We start from the raw sequence: 13,282 nt of genomic DNA on the forward strand, positions 1-13,282 counted from the left end.
TAAATTTGATTGCTGTAAAGTGAGTTGAAATAGTCAAAAGCAATATTGACGTGATTAAACATTATTCCTATCAATTGCTATTACATGCAAGTTTTTTTTCAAATTTTGGTGATAATTAAGTGTATTTTTCATGACTAAGTTTTAATAGTGTAAAGCAATATTTAAGTGATTAAAAATTGTTCCTATTTGAAAATAAAGCTTTGCTTTAAACCTTAATCATGAGTACTTTTTATTTAAATATATTTGGTGTTCAATTTCAATTTTCAATATAAAAATAAATTATAGGACTTACATTTATCACTTTATAGACAGCCCCTTAATAAGTTCTTGGAATTTCAACATTTATGACCGACCCCCGAAACTCATAGTCCATAACACGCCATCGAGCGACCTACCGGAGAACTAAAACTAGGCAAGGAGTATGTAAAATATCTCCCCCTCTCCAGCGGGCATGCACGGGCTTTGACTAATCTAGTTGGCTATGGAAGATCTAAAGGTTTCTATTGTTTGTCTCAAGGTGCTTTAAATGTAGTAATAAGGTAGGGTAAAGAATTCATCATTGAAACGTTGATTAGATTAAACTGTTTTTAATAATTGAACATCAAAATAAATGCGAGTTCTGAGGTATAGCCTATACATAGTTATAGCTATAAGATGCTTCGCGTTGCGCGACTATTCGAGAACTGAATTTCTTTTTCAAAAAGGTGTACAAAATATGTTCAACACAATACAAAAAAAGAGAGGGGAAACGGCTCGGCTTGGAAAAACCAGTGAGTCACCTATCTGGGCTCTAAGAATCTAGGTAGCTGAGTAAAGATTTCACAATAACATTCCAAGCCAACTCGTTTCTCTCCACGCGTTAAGGTACATAGATATACAAAATATAAATGTAACATGGATATAAGAAATAGACGTAAAGTCCCAATTTTTAACCCGAAATCCCATTTTTTAACCCGAAATGCCATTTTTAAATCCAAATCTGTAATGAGTGTTTTGACACCCCTTTAGCCTATTTAATACTTAAAATAATAAAAAATTCTTATTTTTATACATAAAAAATAAATAAATATAACAAATCCCATAAGGTGGGCTAGCGCCCACCTATCACCTCCTACGAACTAGTACCATCGTAATTCCGATTCGGCTCATTTTTCTGAATAAAATGATACCAGCCACTATATTCTATCATCAAAATGCAAACGAGAAACATAACCACACTGACTATATGCATTTTTCCTCATTTTGAAAAGAGATCCATTGAAAAGGCGCGATATTTAAAAGTTTTGGGGCAAAATAGTAATTGTTGCACAAGAGTCAAACAGTCACGCCTCTAAAGTTTGCAGTTAAGGAGAATTTATTGTTCAATCTCGTGTAATAAACTGAAACAACACTAGTACAAGAAGATAAGCCGTTAATTTCAACTTAATAACCATATTTAACGTGAAATTAATTGAAAGCAACAGGTTTTTTGGGTAACTATAGACAACCCTTAACTGAAATAACAAAATAAGATTAAACTACGCGAGTTGTTCTTTCAGCCTAAATGTTTTCCTATTTAACACTAAAATTAATTACATTATCACTATAATGCATTAATTGGCTCCAAATACAAAATTTTAGGGTAAGGAATGTGTCAAAATGTAACTTTTCCATTTAAATTTTAATATATAATTAACATAGTTCACCAGCAAAAATTTAATCTGGCAACATTCAATGTAATAATGTTGCCAATAAAACAAGGGCGTCTAGCCCTTAACTAAGCCACATCGCTAGCCATCTCTCGCTAACCCTAATTCAATAAATTTTCATCTTCTGAAATATCACCTAGCATACCAGTCAAGTGGGGGGAGCAACAGAAAATTTTAAAGCACAGTCTTGCGATTAGTCTTGGAATTTGGGCCTCAAATTACAAACTCTAATCTGTTTGGTACACATCAACGTCAACGTAAATGTTCAATGTGATTACCATTGTGGTGCAGGTACTCTTCATCTGCCCATGTCTTGCAATAACTTTACAAGCAAAAAACTCATGAATATCGTGCTTTTTATCGCGTCTCAAATGGCTTCTCAAACTAGGGTTGAGTTGATTGAGACATCGCGAGGAGGGTATTCACTTATTTACAAGGGTTATAAGTTTAGAAAAACCAAGAATAGGGATAGAAAAACGGATTTTAAATGTACTTTAGAGTTGTGTAAGGCGCGTGTTACCCTTATTGATGGCGATAAAATATATTAATGACAAAAATGCTGTGCATACGCATTCCGCTACACCAGTTGCTATCGAATCGTCACGGTTTAAGGAACGTATTAAATCGAAACTAAGAAAAGAGCCTTTGAAGACCATGCCACAGATCTACAATGCCGTGAGAAGTGATTTTCTAAGACAATCTGGAGACGAAGAAGCAGCTGCAGTTCGTGAAGCCGCCACGGTATCATACAACAGTATTAAATCAACTATTTACCGTGAAAAACGCAAAATTTTTCCATCCCAACCGGCTCATCGAAAAGATATTAAACTCGAAGGAGAATGGACTGAAACTATTGATCAGAGGAATTTTCTTCTTTGTGATGCTGGCCAAGAAGATCGAATACTTATTTTCGGGACTGATACCGTGCTTCGAAGGGTCTGCGATGCAAAAACATTGTTCATGGATGGTACTTTCAAATCCGTTCCCTAGTTATTCAGCCAACTATATACCATCCGCTGCGAAATAAATGGCGTGATGTTTCCCTGGTTATTTGCGCTTCTTCCTGATAAAAAGTCAAGCACGTACGTTAAAATGTTTGATTTAATCAAAGCAAAAGCATCACTACTCAATCTAACGTTCGCCCCGAAGAAGTTTCAACTGGATTTCGAAATTTCTATGCTGAACGCAATTTCTGCGTAATTTCCAACATGCTTCAAGGATAGGCTGCTTTTTCCATTACACTCAAGCAATTTACCGTAAAGCGGTAGACGTTGGACTGAGGCCCGAGTAAAACATCGTTCCTGGTGATCCTGAAATCAAGAGACTGGTTCGACGACTATCAGCGCTGCCTCTTGTGAAACCTGAAGAACTGGACAACGTGTGGGAATTAATTTACGAAACGAAACCATCTCACAATTCAAAAGTTGATGCTCTTCTGAACTACTTCGTTGAAACCTGGCTAGATGACTTGGATGCTAGGCTCGATAGAACAATATGGAATCACTGGTGGAACTGTGGAAAGCGAACTACGAATAATATGGAGGGATGGCATCATGCACTAAACAAGAGGGCGGGTCGCATACATCCAAAAATATTTGAATTAATTGAAGTTCTGAAGGAAGAAGAAGTCAAGGTAGTGGACGATTTGAAACTTCTTCGGAATGGAAGGATTATCCGTAGGCGTGATCCAACTTACAGCCAACTGGACAAGCGTCTTGTCGATCTCAAGTTAAGACTTCAAAATTCAGATTTAACTTGGATTGAATATGTAGACGCGGCTAGTCATCTTGTAAAATATTGCGCCTGAAATAGTTATAACAAATGCATTTTATTGCGCCTGAAATAGTTGTAACAAATGCATTTTATTGCGCCTGAAATAGTTATAACAAATGCATTTTATTGCGCCTGAAATAGTTATAACAAATGTATTTTACCTTTATGTCAAAATGAAGTTTTTTATGAATATGGTATATTAGAAAATCTCATCTTAATAAGTCGGCGAAATGAGTCCCGTTTGGCGGCGAAATGAAAAGCGGCGAATCGGGACCAGACCTTTAAGGTACCATCCCTAAATAGACTCGTCAGAGAACAGTACCTTAATCCTCGTAAACATCATGTTCAATTTGCACTGGTTTGAATACACTGGCATTTTGCTAAGAGACGAGACTAATTAATTTCGATCCTAACTGCTACGAAACGACGATTTGTTTTCACTACGGCCTTTCTTCTCGGTTCCACAGACAACTCGGACATTTCTGCTTCGAAGTTATTCCCAAAGAAATCTACATGTTTTCTTTATTTTGTTCAAAGTTTAAGGTTAGGGGGCCAACCATTATTACAATGGTTTCTTTTTTCAGTATTTGTGCCTTTTTAACAGGCGTATTGTTACAATTGTAACACTACAGACCTTGTATTTCAAATGGGACCGGCAATACCGCAATGCTGATCCGAAAACCCGGATGGTAATTGTTTGGACCTATAGGGTGAGGACATTGGAGGACTAAACATACCGTGGTGTCACGTGTCGAACGTTAAAGCGACCTTCACCACTATACACACCATGACCTGCTCAAGCTGGCAATCTTTGAAAACTCAACTTTGAGCGCTTTGAGGAACTTCCGGTCTCTTTAGATATACAGGGTCTTTCAGTGTAGCTAAGTAGTAGAATTACAGTAGTTGGTCTCGTTTCCTAGCAAAATGCCAACTTATTCTAACCAGGAAAAATTGGACAGCACGTTTATTTTGGGTGAAGGTCGCGGTATCGTTCAACCAGAGAGAATTTACACATGTGTAAAATTCTCTCATTAATTTTTTCAATTAATTTAGAAGGAATGGATCGATTAACAGTAAAATCAGTTGATTGAATTTTATATTGATTAAGGATTAAATGGATAAAAATAACTAAAACAATTGCAATATCTGAAATTTCATTCAAATGATAAACCTCACACATATAGACATAGCTTTCGTTGTTTTCAGTTTCAATTAAGCTATTGGAATTTACCTGGATAAAAAACTCCAAAGAGAAATGAAAAAAGTATAGAAAAAAATTGTAAAAATTTAAAAACATGATAAAACGTGTCGGTTAATTATGAAAATTCATAAAGATCTCGTCTAACCGATTAATCTTTTTTTATACATTTTCCGACATACTTTGAAGCATCTATTTTTTCACTATTGTATGGTTTGTTTGTAGGCGTATTTTTATGTCAGTTTTTGAAACCTTAGCTAAATCTAGTATACACAATTGTAAAAAAATACACAATACAATAAGAAACGTTGAAATGCCCATTTTTTCTCACTGCTGAATGGTTTGACTGTAGGCGTATTCTTATGTTAAAGTTTTTGAAACGTGAGCTAAAAACTAGTATACATAATATCACGAAGAAAAGTTAAAGATTTATCTAAGATCTCGTACGCATTCTTGGTACTTTAGACGTTAATGCTTTAAGGGTACATAGGTTCAACAAAACTATAATTATCTGTCTAATAAATTTAGCCATGGGCTCAGTATTTACCTTTACATCCCCTTTTAAGACATCTGTCAAAATACCTTTTGTGGAGAATGTTTGACCGCCTGACATTAAAAGGAGATTGTTGTCTCTGCATTTTTAATCTTCTGTCGAAAACACAGTTCTTTTGTTATACCGACTGTTAATTTGAGGGCAACGATTGGACCTCTTAAGAGCTATTGTCATACGTGTTTCAGCATGCCACCACCCTCCGTCATGTGATTTATATTCTATAGCTAATATACTGAGTGAAAGGACTTTGAAAAGTATATAAACCGCACTCCAACCATTTGGAGAATCATCATTTCGGAAACTATCTTCTAGATAACATGAAATCTGTAGTAGTTGACTTTGAGTATCTACACGGGAAGGACGAAAAATGCAACCTCGCAGGCGATCAGATAGTTAAAGAACTAAGTTGTGCTACAGTTACTAAAATTCCAGGAATAGTGTCATGAACATTTTTACCGCCTTATAGTCAATCTACGCTTCCTTCGTCTACACAACGACTCAATAACTACATCACCAGAAATTTCCACGGAAACTCATTTGGACGAGGAGAAACGCCTTATCATAATCTTCGTCGCTGTCTCATGTTAGGTACCCGGTTCGCAGACCGTATATACTGCAAGGGTAATCAAAAATGTTTCATTCTTTTTAATATTTTAAATAAAGAAGTCAAAAATTTGAATGACGTGGATTGTCCAAAGGCCATGGATATAGAGGGTGAGACACGTGTCACCTGTCTCTATGACCACCAAAGAAACACGTTACCCCGTCATCGTCCGTGCGCATTGGAAAAGAGCCTTTTATACGCTGATTTCGTATACCAGAACGAGGAAAGTATAAATTTTATGTTAAAATTTTAAAAATTAAAATTAAGTTTATTGCATTTAAATATGGATTTCTTATTGGCATACATAATAATAGATCATAAAGGAGAACGGTTTTCGTAATTGTTAGTTTGTATAATGTACATTTTTTATAATGGTGCTCTTTAATTAAAACAAGAATATTTTCAAAGATATTGCATACGTCACAGATGGGGGGGGGTTTATTGGGGGTAAACATCTCAAAAAATTGGTTTGCGGGGAGGGAAGGGGTAGTAAATACCTTCGTATAACGGGTAGATACTATAATAGCTTCAGTACCTTTCTCAGTACCATAGACTGCGAGCGAGAGAGAGGCCACTGATCTAACATCTTTAAGTAATGCAAGGTTTTATTCTCTACCTGACAATGTGTAAGGTCTATCATATAAAGGAACGTTTCCAGCATGGGAAACTCTATAAGAGCCGCTTGCCGAACGAAAAACATACAATTCAGCATTGATGTCCATGGAAAATACGCTGAACCAGCAAACAAACCTTTCGATGTCAACGCAGAAAAAACAAAGAGATATAGGAAAATGATCAATTGAATTGGTAATTGCTTTTAATTTCAAAACCAAACATCTCAAAAATATTTGACTTATCATTTTAAATTAAAAAATAGCTTATTGCCTTACACTAAATTTAATGATTGTTAATATCAACTTTCTTTTGAAGATAGCAGTTAATTTAGAATAAATCAAGTAATACTTATTATGAGAGTCATAAAGAATGGAAAAAACTATGGCCTATACTCCAAAATAAATTTTATACAACGCAAATTTAATTACCTTTGTATTAGGAAGTTAACTCTGCTTAAAGGGCTAACTGCATAGATAATACAGTCGTGACGAGAGTATACGAACTTCTCCCTCCCCCCTCCACTATGACATAGATGTGACAATCTAGGCTCAGATATTCTTTAGTGAAACTGACTTGTATTGTTACTTGTTAATAGTATATAAATTTATACCGTACTTACGCAGATTGGAGAAATTAGTTTAAATTATATCAATTTCATTTTAAAATTAGATCTTTTGCTTTTATAGCAAAATAAAAAAGAGGAGTAAATTTATTTTATATTATAATCTTTATTCATGAAAAGCTCTTTTACTTTAAATTAGGGCCTAGCCCTAGAGATATGAAAGGAGGAAGTGACAGATGAATGGGAAATATTACGGAAGTTTTTGCTTTCTACTTAAATTCGTCAACTGAGAATCATATAAATTTGGATTGTATGTAAAAAAATCTATAATAGGCAATAAGAACCAGAAATGCACTATATGCAAGTAGCCTCTGGCCTCCAAATACTTCGCTAACTTACCCTATTACAATAGAACAGACCAAAACATAGTCTTCATTCTTGTATTATTTACTTTATATTATGATATTTATCTCTAATCCTACGTACACCGAATGTATTACAGCAAACTTACATACCATTGTAAAGAATACGAAAGGGGTTACCTTCCTTTTTTCGTAAGGAAAAAGTATTGAACTCCGTCCTTTCACACCTGCCGTAAGTATAACTAGCAAATTTAATTACTTGCAAAACTTAATGCCGTAAGTAAAATTTAAAAAATAATATTCAGATTTTTATCTTCATTACGGAGATTGAAGAAATTATTATAGAATAAATCAAACACTTAATCAAATGGCTTTTACTTAATTCATCTACCGAAAATCAGGTTAATTTTAATTCCATGAAAAAAACTGTTAGGTGTAAACAATCAGGGCAAACCAGAAATAAACTCAGTACAAGCGCCCACTGGTCCCGCAAATACCTAATCACGCGCATTACGTACGTATCAAATATATTTTAGTGTGTAAAATAATATTTGTATAGATTTTTGCCATAAAAATTTTTAATATGTTAGTTATAATTAGTTTTATTTCAATAAGAATAAAATTTGCCACTTATAATTTTTTACTTTATATTATGGTCTTCACTATAAACGTACAAACCTACAAAATCATCCTTTGTTATCTATAAAAAGTGTAGAGAGAACGTAAAAACCCGTCTCCCCGCCTTTACAGTGGCCACAACCTTTGTACGCCATCAGGGTAAACAAAAACTAAATTCTGTCCAAGTACCCATTGGTCCCAAAATACGCCGCCGAAACTGTTAGGCGTAGATAGAAGACTTCAAAACTTGTTAAGTTCGACATGTGGACTATACTGTATTGCCTATATAATACAGAGAACAAAAAGAAAGAGCCACAAATCATTCATGAAGCAGTTTGGACGAGATGGTTTGAAAAATGACATCATTGTTACAAACATGTTGAAACGCGCCCGTAAAGAATAACTCAATCCTTTTGTTAAAAAATACTATTTGTAATTTCTTTTGTATCTTTAAAAAATAAATGTGTCACCTTTTTTAATACTGTTTTCTTTTATTTCATATATTAAGTAATGTGGGGGGGGGTAGGAATGTGAGAGGGGATGTAAAAAAGGGGGGGGAATGTTTGGCAGAGGTATAAATCAGATATTCCCATAATCATTTTGGGAATATCATTTTGGAATGGACGAAGACCAGAAGATGGTGGTGATTAGAAGCCAGTATGTACAGACTGGTGTCCATGTGGGATGGACGAAGATCAAAAGATGGTGGTGATTAGAAGCCAGTAAGTACAGACTGGTGTCCGTGTGGGATGGACAAAGACCAGAAGATGGTGGTGTGAGAACTCAAGTAGAGGAGCCATTTCTGTGACTGTGAAAGCAGTTCGGAAATGGCGAACACGTTTGCTCCGATTTGGAAACTGCGAACGCGGTCACGTGGGTGTAACAACAGACAGACAGACAGGACGATCGTTACAGAACCTCTCCGTGACATACGTCACTCGGAGAGGTAAAAATTGCACTAGACGTTAATATAAATAAACTATCTACGAATAATTGGGAAAAGGTAGCAATATTTCTTGGATAAAAACATATCCAAGTTAGTATTATCATTCTAAAGAGGGCAATTTTATTGCAATAACAGGCGCAGATTTAGTGAAACGTCGTTCCTTCGAGCTGTTAGAGATTTCTCTTCTGTGTAGTTGCAAAAAGTTGGCATAAAATACTTTAAGGTTGACCCTTGTGTACACAAGTAATTGCCTTTGGTAGAGAATAATTGTAGTCTAGTTTATTAGGCAGCGTCAGTGGTGCTCTTGGTAGTACAAATGTACTTTTTTAGTAAATTTTTAAATTTCGAGTACGAAAAGTACATTTTATATTTTTGGTAGGTTATTTAGTACTTTTTGGAATTTCTAGAATGGGAAATACTTTTAAATGATTTGTTGGGAAGGGGGACAATTTAGCACAGTTTTGAAAAACGACGAGGAAATTAATCTCTCAGTATTTAAAAAAGTTGATTCTTTTTTCGGACGTACTTAATCTGGCTGACACCTTGTTTTATTTATCAAATCACTTCCTTTTTTTTCAAAAATAAGTCTCTATGGATGGCAAAAAAGCCAAAAGGAAAAATGAGCCAATCACCAATCGTAATTTTTGTACCCTTTCCCTGGAATTTTTAGAGTGGCGCGAAACTTGAGTGGGGTACTGCTCTAAAGAGAGTAGAGAGGTTAAGCATTCCTTAACGCTTGAGGCTTTTGAATTATGATGTTCCCACGGTTCTGTAGAGATTAAGCATCCTTAAGGCGTGTGTGTTGCTACGGCAGTAGGAAGGATGATTAATCTCTCTACAGAACCGTGGGAACATCATGATTCAAGTCAAAATATTTGTGGGAAATAACCGCCTGTTGCCTGCTCATAATAGAATAACAAATTAGAACAATAACAAGTTACAATAACTATAACTTCACTTGTTCAGCTAACGGACGGAATCTTGTAGGATAGCTTATCAATTAGTATGACTCTAGATTATTAAATAGTTTTAATTACTTTGGAAAGGGTTTAATATGGATCTATTCCTACATAAAGATGATGTTCAAAAGGAAATTCCTCCAACCTCCGTAGCGTCAGAAAATGACCATACAAATGAAAATGAAGCTCCTAAAAACCTTAATAAACAAAACCCTATAGTATAGAAATTCCGAAGAGAATGCCTAAAAGGTAATGGAGAAGGGCTTCAAAATAAGAACGATTTAGCATTTTGTATAGCTTGTAACAAGCAGTTAAGAGGGAGTGTTTCCCGCTAGTTAAGAGGGAGTGTTTCCCGCTAAGGAAAGAAATTTCCACTCAGAAAATTTATACAAAGCGCGTCGTGCTCAAGTTAAACAAACTGTCGTCAAAGCGGCATTCAACAAAAACAGAACAGAAACTTCTTGAAAATAAGTTTGAACAGCTGAATATAAACTTGCAGCATTTCTAGCTGAACACAATATTTCCTTTAACGTAAAGGAACATTTGCCGTTACTTTTAAAGAGCGCAAGTGTGGGAGAAAAAACACTACGAAACTAGTTGGGATGATCGGTAACGAAGCTTTAGAAACACTTGCACATAAACTACAGAACTGCTACTTTTCTGTAATTTTAGACGAAACAACAGATGTAAGTTCAACTAAATGTCTGGCTGTCGTTGTAAAGTTTTTGGACGAGGAAATAAGTAAAGTTCGAGATGGCTGTTTAGGACTAATTGAAGTTCCAAACGCGGATGCGGTAACTTTAGTTTAAAAATTTACAGCATTGCTAGAGGAATTGAAGATACCATTGAAAAATATGGTTGGTTACGCTGCAGATAATGCCGCCGTAATGATGGGAAATGTAAAGAGGGTCAAGTCTTTGTTGTAAGAAAAGTTCCCACATCTCTTTGGAATGGGTTGCAAATGTCATTCATTTAACAATGGCACATCTTATGCTTGTCTTAATTTGCCAAAAACAATTGACGACTTAGCGAGGGATTTCAATTCCTTTTTTAGCCGCAGTGCAAAACGAATTAATGATTTTAAAGAATTTCAAGAGTTTGTGAGAGTTAAGCCCCACAAACTCCTTAGACGATGCCAGACCCGTTGGTTGTCTCTATTGGAAGTCGACAGACGCTTACTAGAACTATGGAATGCACTTATTCTATTTTTCCAGTCTGCAGTTCTTGAGAATAAACTAGCCTCGACCCAAACCATTCTCAATGTTATGAGAAATACAATTTTCAAACTCAATTATGCATTTTTTGATTACGCTATGGGGAAGTTATTTTTCAAAGCGAAACTCCACAAATTTAAACCATGCACTGCAAAGTAAAAGCACACTATTTAAATGTATTGAAAAATTATCTTCAATGAAAGTATGTGGATGAAACTCCCCTTAATAAAACTAATCCGAGCGATCAATCAGAACGATTAAGTTTAAACAGTGGAGTAGCTAAGGGGGGGGGGCGGTCCGCCCCGGGCGACATATTTTTAGGAGCGGAATTTTCTGTGTGAGACTATTCAATCCTTTCGAAGGTCCACAAAATGTATTTGGTTTTAAGTATATTTTTTAGCTGAAATAACGGCTTTCCCACAACCTTTTCTTCCATATAAGCTCTGCTTGTTTATAGTTGGAATTTTCATATGATTTACTTATATTGAACACTTCTGTTGGTTTTGCTTAAGAATCATGCTAAGAAAGTCTGCCTTTGATTGTGCTTTCCTAAGAACTGTCGTATGGCGCCGCTTCTGAAGAATTAAAAAGTAATAAAGGTGCACTATTAACATATCTAAGTCGCGAAAGCGGCGAAACGTCAAGTGGAACTGCTCCAGATACTGTTGTTGTTTCGCCTGTTCCTGATAATGAAGCAATATGCGAAGAGCCCAAAGCCGAATCATCGTCAGGGTCAAATGATTCTTCAACATCAAGCGACGAGATGTGTAACATACTATAAATTCCAGCAACTATCACTGACTTAAGGGATGTTGGTCTTTGGCCAATTAAAATTAACGATGATACACGAGTTTTATTGGAAAGACAAGGTTCATCTGTGGTTCAACATCTAGATTTTAATTTTGGTGAAGTCATTCGTGAAGGTGCGTCGTTGAAAGGACAATATAGAAAGCTTTCACGTGATTGGTTTTTCGAGTGTTACCAAATAAAGAGAAAATGCTGAGGTCGTGGTTGGTGTACTCTCCATCTAAGAGAGTTCTTTATTGCTTTTGTTGTGAACTTTTTTGGACAAAAGTCATTCAAAAATTGATTCTTCGGATGGGTTCACAACGTGGTGGATACTTAATCCTAAAATTGGCGATCATGAAACTAGTGTCACCCATATTCGATGTTTCACACAATGGAAGGAATTGGAAATTCGACTTTGAACTGGAGAAACGATTGATAAAAAGAAGCAAGATATAATTATATAAAAACGACTGGGTTTGGACCAAGGCCGAAAAAACAAACGATATGTGTGAGGTTTATCAATTGACTGAAGTTTCAGATATTTAAATTTTTTTCTAGTTATTTTTATCCACTCAATCCTTAATCAATATTTAATTCAATCAACTGATTTTACTGTTATTCGATCTAGTCCCTCTAAATTAATTGAAAAAATTACATATCTACGCTTTTTTAAGAACAATTACATTTTTCGAAAACATTTTATCATGAAATTAATTGTTCTTGAAAAAGCGTAGATATGTAATTTTTTCAATTAAATTAGAGGGTCTAGATCGATTAACAGTAAAATCAGTTGATTGAATTAAATATTGATTAAGGATTGAGTGCATAAAAATAACTAGAAAAAAATTTCAATATCTGAAACTTCAGTCAATTGATAAACCTCACACATATCGATTGTTTTTTCGGCCTTGGTCCAAACCAAGACGTTTTTATATAATATCTGTCACTTCAGTCTTAATGTAATTAAATTTTGAATAATTATGTTTGCTTAACCGTCATACATTTGCACTCTAAAATATAATGGTGCATTCAAACACAATATATGCTGTTTTTTCCAGTGCCAAAAAAGACATCATTTAGGGTGTACTTTAACCCCATTTCTATGATCAATTCACGACATTTACTGATATTATTTGGAAGCATTAACTGTTAAGGAAATATTAGGCATTTAAGCACCATTTACAGTGGCTTTTAACATCTTTTTTTGACAATGTGTTGAACTTCTAATATTACTTAGTTTAATGGTTTTAAAAGTAGGGAAAATGTATGCTACCTATGTCACATTATTAAACCAAGTGAAGTGAAATAATTGTTATAACCACTACACCACAGACACGTGGTAAGTCTAAGTTTTCCAAGAGATCTAACTAATTATTATGTCCAATCACGATGGTCAAAACA

General features: G+C 35.1%; 1 long non-coding RNA gene across 1 annotated transcript; it reads left to right on the top strand.

The window, feature by feature from the left end:
• Window positions 1–6,441: 6,441 nt before the first annotated feature.
• LOC149680040 (uncharacterized) lies at window positions 6,442–7,828 on the top strand. The gene is made up of 3 exons (XR_016365634.1): window positions 6,442–6,623; window positions 7,496–7,587; window positions 7,661–7,828. It is a non-coding gene; the product is annotated as an uncharacterized LOC149680040 (long non-coding RNA).
• Window positions 7,829–13,282: the final 5,454 nt, after the last annotated feature.

Source organism: Phalangium opilio, unplaced genomic scaffold (genome assembly GCF_054372755.1).
Source record: "Phalangium opilio isolate 3A_F unplaced genomic scaffold, DU_Popi_V2 ptg000040l_1, whole genome shotgun sequence".
Taxonomy (NCBI): domain Eukaryota; kingdom Metazoa; phylum Arthropoda; class Arachnida; order Opiliones; family Phalangiidae; genus Phalangium; species Phalangium opilio.